The sequence below is a fragment of the Oncorhynchus masou genome, unplaced genomic scaffold (genome assembly GCF_036934945.1).
Source record: "Oncorhynchus masou masou isolate Uvic2021 unplaced genomic scaffold, UVic_Omas_1.1 unplaced_scaffold_6235, whole genome shotgun sequence".
Taxonomy (NCBI): Eukaryota; Metazoa; Chordata; class Actinopteri; order Salmoniformes; family Salmonidae; genus Oncorhynchus; species Oncorhynchus masou.
The window spans coordinates 12,579-18,639 of NW_027012666.1; the positions used below are offsets into that span (position 1 = coordinate 12,579).

Genomic DNA, 6,061 nt, shown 5'->3' on the forward strand with positions numbered 1-6,061 from the left:
GGGAGACTGTTAGACAGACAGACAGACAAGGAGGGAGGGAGACTGTTAGACAGACAGACAGACAGGGAGGGAGGGTGACTGTCAGACAGACAGACAGACAAGGAGGGAGGGAGACTGTTAGACAGACAGACAGGGAGGGAGGGTGACTGTCAGACAGACAGACAGACAAGGAGGGAGGGAGACTGTTAGACAGACAGACAGACAAGGAGGGAGGGAGACTGTTAGACAGACAGACAGACAGGGAGGGAGGGTGACTGTCAGACAGACAGACAGACAAGGAGGGCGGGAGACTGTTAGACAGACAGACAGGGAGGGAGGGTGACTGTTAGACAGACAGACAGGGAAGGAGGGAGTGAGACTAGACAGACAGACAGACAGGGAAGGAGGGAGGGAGATTGTCAGACAGACAGGGTACACACATCCCTGTCTGTATCCTCAGTACCTCACACTATGGATGCCTTGTTGATGGTCATCATGGCCTCTGGGGCTGCTGTGCCGTTGAACTGGCCAATCGTCAAGCAGGAGATCTTACCGTCACCATTCACTTGCAAGTTAATGATGTCATAGTAGCCGTTCTGGAAGAATAAAGGTTCTTTGGTGTGGGAGACGTCAAACTACACGTTCCTCAGGTAGTACATCAACTAGAGAAGAAAGGAGAAGATGGACAATATTAAAACATACAGCAGTTACAACTGCGATGAACACACACACATACACAGGCACACCTGTCAGGGCTCAATGCTGGTGACATCAGCACAGCTGTTGTTGAAGGGCCCCTGGCAAGGCTCAGAGATCTCCATGTTATGCATGGCATGGGACACAGTGGACAAAGCCTTTTACACACTGCAATGCATAATATCAGAATCGCCATATCTACCTGTATGTGAGGTGTAGTTGGGTCATGTCAGAGTAGGTATCACCATATCTACCTGTATGTGAGGTGTAGCAGGGTCACATCAGAGTAGGTATCCTCATATCTACCTGTATGTGAGGTGTAGCAGGGTCATGTCAGAGTAGGTATCACCATATCTACCTGTATGTGAGGTGTAGCAGGGTCAGGTCAGAGTAGGTATCACCATATCTACCTGTATGTGAGGTGTAGCAGGGTCACGTCAGAGTAGGTATCACCATATCTACCTGTATGTGAGGTGTAGCAGGGTCACGTCAGAGTAGGTATCACCATATCTACCTGTATGTGAGGTGTAGCTGGGTCAGGTCAGAGTAGGTATCACCATATCTACCTGTATGTGAGGTGTAGCAGGGTCACGTCAGAGTAGGTATCACCATATCTACCTGTATGTGAGGTGTAGCAGGGTCACGTCAGAGTAGGTATCCTCATATCTACCTGTATGTGAGGTGTAGCAGGGTCACGTCAGAGTAGGTATCCTCATATCTATCTGTATGTGAGGTGTAGCAGGGTCATGTCAGAGTAGGTATCATCATATCTACCAGTATGTGAGGTGTAGCTGGGTCACGTCAGAGTAGGTATCCTCATATCTACCTGTATGTGAGGTGTAGCTGGGTCATGTCAGAGTAGGTATCACCATATCTACCTGTATGTGAGGTGTAGCTGGATCATGTCAGAGTAGGTATCCTCATATCTACCTGTATGTGAGGTGTAGCAGGGTCACATCAGAGTAGGTATCCTCATATCTACCTGTATGTGAGGTGTAGCTGGGTCACATCAGAGTAGGTATCACCATATCTACCTGTATGTGAGGTGTAGCAGGGTCACGTCAGAGTAGGTATCCTCATATCTACCTGTATGTGAGGTGTAGCAGGGTCATGTCAGAGTAGGTATCCTCATATCTACCTGTATGTGAGGTGTAGCTGGGTCACATCAGAGTAGGTATCCTCATATCTACCTGTATGTGAGGTGTAGCTGGGTCACATCAGAGTAGGTATCCTCATATCTACCTGTATGTGAGGTGTAGCTGGGTCACGTCAGAGTAGGTATCACCATATCTACCTGTATGTGAGGTGTAGCTAGGTCAGGTCAGAGTAGGTATCACCATATCTACCTGTATGTGAGGTGGAGCTGGGTCACATCAGAGTAGGTATCATAAAGATTCTCCAGGGACGTCTGCCCCAATACAGCCCCTCAGGTTCCCCTCTGACTGCCCTGGAAAGGGTTGTGTTGTCCCAATGTTGCCCTGGCCATTTCTTTCGCCAGCCTCAGAGCCTGGCCATAGTCCAGTGTGGAGTTGAAGGCCCTTTCCCAGAATTCCTCAGTGAGCGTATCATCGTAGGGGTTGTGTTTAGCAGGTGACACTGGAGGCCGAATCCCAGAGTACCACCCAGCACTGAACTCACCGAGACACAGAAAACCCCACATCATCAGACTATCAACACCCAACAAATCAGGGAACACTGCTTTGAATATAAAGCGGTCACTCTGCTGACTAATTCTATGGTACCTGTGACCCCAGGTTGAACCCTAACCCCGAGTTGACCCCTCACCCCAGGCTGGTTGAGTGTGGAGGTGACCCAGGCCTCGCTGGTGATCCAGGTGCGGTTGGTGACATTGTGTTGGACCAGCTCCTGGATCACAGGGCGCAGGTCCACTTCAGAGGAGCACATTACAATGACTCCACAATACACTGGATGTCCCCTGGAGAACTCACCTGCACAGGAGATTCCAACACTTTATTAACCTGTTTATGGTACAAGCAAACTGTATTAACTTGTTTATGGTACAAGCAAACTGTTAACTTGTTTATGGTACAAGCAAACTGTATTAACTTGTTTATGTACAAGCAAACTGTTAACTTGTTTATGGTACAAGCAAACTGATGGAGAGAAAGAGGAAAAGAGAGAGAATAGAAGCAGACAGAGAGAGACAGAAAGAGATACAGAAAGAGAAAGTTATACTGTGGAGATTCTTGCTACGTAAGCTTAACTTTCTGAACATTCGAGACGTGTAGTCCACTTGTCATTCCAATCTCCTTTGCATTAGCGTAGCATCTTCTGTAGCCTGTCAACTATGTGTCTATCTATCCCTGTTCTCTCCTCTCTGCACAGACCATACAAACGCTCCACACCGCGTGGCGCCCCACCTAATCTGGTGGTCCCAGCGCGCACGACCACGTGGAGTTCCTGGTCTCCGGTAGCCTCTGGAACTGCCGATCTGCGGCCAACAAGGCAGAGTTCATCTCAGCCTATGCCTCCCTCAGTCCCTCGACTTCCTGGCACTGACGGAAACATGGATCACCACAGATAACACTGCTACTCCTACTGCTCTCTCTTCGTCCGCCCACGTGTTCTCGCACACCCCGAGAGCTTCTGGTCAGTGGGGTGGTGGCTTTTAGGATCCTCATCTCTCCCAAGTGGTCATTCTCTCTCTCTCCCCTTACCCATCTGTCTATCGCCTCCTTTGAATTCCATGCTGTCACAGTTACCAGCCCTTTCAAGCTTAACATCCTTATCATTTATCGCCTCCAGGTTCCCTCGGAGAGTTCATCAATGAGCTTGATGCCTTGATAAGCTCCTTTCCTGAGGACGGCTCACCTCTCACAGTCCTGGGCGACTTTAACCTCCCCACGTCTACCTTTGACTCATTCCTCTCTGCCTCCTTCTTTCCACTCCTCTCCTCTTTTGACCTCACCCTCTCACCCTCCCCCCCTACTCACAAGGCAGGCAATACGCTCGACCTCATCTTTACTAGATGCTGTTCTTCCACTAACCTCATTGCAACTCCCCTCCAAGTCTCCGACCACTACCTTGTATCCTTTTCCCTCTCGCTCTCATCCAACACTTCCCACACTGCCCCTACTCGGATGGTATCGCGCCGTCCCAACCTTCGCTCTCTCTCCTCTTCCATCCTATCATCTCTTCCCTCTGCTCATACCTTCTCCAACCTATCTCCTGATTCTGCCTCCTCAACCCTCCTCTCTTCCCTTTCTGCATCCTTTGACTCTCTATGTCCCCTATCCTCCAGGCCGGCTCGGTCCTCCCCTCCCCGCTCCGTGGCTCGATGACTCATTGCGAGCTCACAGAACAGAGCTCCGGGCAGCCGAGCGGAAATGGAGGAAAATCTTCACATCCCTGCGGACCTGGCATCCTTTCACTCCCTCCTCTCTACATTTTCCTCCTCTGTCTCTGCTGCTAAAGCCACTTTCTACCACTCTAAATTCCAAGCATCTGCCTCTAACCCTAGGAAGCTCTTTGCCACCTTCTCCTCCCTCCTGAATCCTCCTCCCCCTCCCCCCTCCTCCCTTTCTGCAGATGACTTCGTCCCAACCATTTTGAAAAGAAGGTCGACGACATCCAGATCCTCGTTTGCTAAGTCAAACGACACCGCTGGTTCTGCTCACACTGCCCTACCCCTGTGCTCTGACCTCTTTCTCCCCTCTCTCTCCAGATGAAATCTCGCTTCTTGTGACGGCCGGCCGCCCAACAACCTGCCCGCTTGACCCTATCCCCTCCTCTCTTCTCCAGACCATTTCCGGAGACCTTCTCCCTTACCTCACCTCGCTCATCAACTCATCCCCTGACCGCTGGCTACGTCCCCTTCCGTCTTCAAAGAGCGAGAGTTGCACCCCTTCTGAAAAAACCTACACTCGATCCCTCCGATGTCAACAACTACAGACCAGTATCCCTTCTTTCTTTTCTCTCCAAAACTCTTGAACGTGCCGTCCTTGGCCAGCTCTCCCGCTATCTCTCTCAGAATGACCTTCTTGATCCAAATCAGTCAGGTTTCAAGACTAGTCATTCAACTGAGACTGCTCTTCTCTGTATCACGGAGCGCTCCGCACTGCTAAAGCTAACTCTCTATCCTCTGCTCTCATCCTTCTAGACCTATCGGCTGCCTTCGTGATACTGTGAACCATCAGATCCTCCTCTCCACCCTCTCCGAGTTGGGCATCTACGGCGCGGCCACGCTTGGATTCGTCCTACCTGACAGGTCGCTCCTACCAGGTGGCGTGGCGAGAATCTGTCTCCTCGCCACGCGCTCTCACCACTGGTGTCCCCCAGGGCTCTGTTCTAGGCCCTCTCCTATTCTCGCTATACACCAAGTCACTTGGCTCTGTCATAACCTCACATGGTCTCTCCTATCATTGCTATGCAGACGACACACAATTAATCTTCTCCTTTCCCCCTTCTGATGACCAGGTGGCGAATCGCATCTCTGCATGTCTGGCAGACATATCAGTGTGGATGACGGATCACCACCTCAAGCTGAACCTCGGCAAGACGGAGCTGCTCTTCCTCCCGGGGAAGGACTGCCCGTTCCATGATCTCGCCATCACGGTTGACAACTCCATTGTGTCCTCCTCCCAGAGCGCTAAGAACCTTGGCGTGATCCTGGACAACACCCTGTCGTTCTCAACCAACATCATGGCGGTGGCCCGTTCCTGTAGGTTCATGCTCTACAACATCCGCAGAGTACGACCCTGCCTCACACAGGAAGCGGCGCAGGTCCTAATCCAGGCACTTGTCATCTCCCGTCTGGATTACTGCAACTCGCTGTTGGCTGGGCTCCCTGCCTGTGCCATTAAACCCCTACAACTCATCCAGAACGCCGCAGCCCGTCTGGTGTTCAACCTTCCCAAGTTCTCTCACGTCACCCCGCTCCTCCGCTCTCTCCACTGGCTTCCAGTTGAAGCTCGCATCCGCTACAAGACCATGGTGCTTGCCTACGGAGCTGTGAGGGGAACGGCACCGCAGTACCTCCAGGCTCTGATCAGGCCCTACACCCAAGCAAGGGCACTGCGTTCATCCACCTCTGGCCTGCTCGCCTCCCTACCATTGAGGAAGTACAGTTCCCGCTCAGCCCAGTCAAAACTGTTCGCTGCTCTGGCCCCCCAATGGTGGAACAAACTCCCTCACGACGCCAGGACAGCGGAGTCAATCACCACCTTCCGGAGACACCTGAAACCCCACCTCTTCAAGGAATACCTAGGATAGGATAAGTAATCCTTCTCACCCCCCCCTTAATGATTTAGATGCACTATTGTAAAGTGGCTGTTCCACTGGATGTCAGAAGGTGAATTCACCAATTTGTAAGTCGCTCTGGATAAGAGCGTCTGCTAAATGACTTAAATGTAAATGTAAATGTAAA

General features: G+C 51.2%; 1 pseudogene; it reads right to left on the reverse strand.

Annotated features, from left to right (window-relative positions):
- Window positions 1-443: 443 nt before the first annotated feature.
- LOC135536473 (vomeronasal type-2 receptor 1-like) lies at window positions 444-2,624 on the reverse strand (annotated as a pseudogene).
- Window positions 2,625-6,061: the final 3,437 nt, after the last annotated feature.